The 1,083-nt window shown below is 36.7% G+C and overlaps 1 long non-coding RNA gene across 1 annotated transcript in view; it reads left to right on the top strand.

Moving 5' to 3' along the window:
* The window catches only part of LOC106874014 (uncharacterized), a 2,713-nt gene extending 2,343 nt beyond the window's left edge, over positions 1-370 (top strand). The window contains exon 3 of the long non-coding RNA XR_001409952.2: positions 247-370. This is a non-coding gene — a long non-coding RNA (uncharacterized LOC106874014). The remainder of the gene's footprint in view (positions 1-246) is intronic.
* Positions 371-1,083: the final 713 nt, after the last annotated feature.

Here is a 1,083-nt window from a genome sequence, read left to right as displayed (position 1 = left end):
TATAGCTTTATACAGAAATGTTGACATAGGAATAAATTACATTAATAATGGATATTAGCGTCAAATCTCTCTCTTAAATTTAAAAATTTAAAACTTTGGATATAGAAACAAGGAGAATGATCCCTAAGGAGTCTAATTTAGATTTTTTTGTGGTGAAATCTCCTGCTATATTGGTAACGATTACATAGTTTTTTATGAAAAATTATATATATATATATATGTGTATGTATATACTATCATTAACAGTCGAAGTTTCTCAGTGTGATTGGTTTGGAGGACATGCTGCCATGTCATGTGTCCCAGCAAGAGTGTAACCGCCAAATTAAAGGGCTGAAACTCAGTATGTCTCGTGCCTTCAATTACGCCCAAGGTAGGTGAGCTTTTTCACTTTATGTTGCATACTGTCCTTTCTTTCCTCTAATATTGTATACCTACCACTCCTACTACGGCCTGTAAAACATCAGTCTTTTGTGACCTAACTCTATGCCTGTTTTGTGCTACATCAGAATCTGTCAGCTCTGTGGCTCTGAAAGTTGACCTCTTACGGCGACCCGACAGCAGCCACTAGATGGTACATACACTTGACCTCTGCTTAGTGCTTTTGACATTTCTTATGCCAACCATATATATCAAACATGTCGCTATCATCATCATCTTTATCATTTAACATCTGTTTTCTATGCTGGCATGGGTTGGACGGTTTGACAGGAGCTGTCCTGGCTCCAGCTGTCTGTTGTGACATGGTCTCTATGGCTGGATGCCCTTCCCAACACCAACCACTTTACAGAGTGTATTGGGTGCTTTTTATGCGCTACCTGTGCAAATGTCTTGTTTTCAAAAGTTCTGAATTAAATTCTTCCACCAAACCTTAGTCACAATTTATGTTCCTAACACCAGCTTAATGATAACTAAGTTCTTTGTTATATTTAAAATTAATTGAAAGAAACACAGAGCATCACAAAATAGATATTGTAACGAAACGGTTAAAATATATAATAGAGAAACAATTCTTAACCCTCTTGATACCAACCTGGTTGAAACCACCTCTAGCTCTGTAGTACAAATGTCTTGTTTTCAAAAGTT

The sequence above is a fragment of the Octopus bimaculoides genome, chromosome 30, assembly GCF_001194135.2.
Source record: "Octopus bimaculoides isolate UCB-OBI-ISO-001 chromosome 30, ASM119413v2, whole genome shotgun sequence".
In the NCBI taxonomy this organism is placed as follows: domain Eukaryota; kingdom Metazoa; phylum Mollusca; class Cephalopoda; order Octopoda; family Octopodidae; genus Octopus; species Octopus bimaculoides.
Note: the sequence above shows the minus strand (reverse complement) of the source record. Positions and strands in the feature narration are given on the sequence as shown.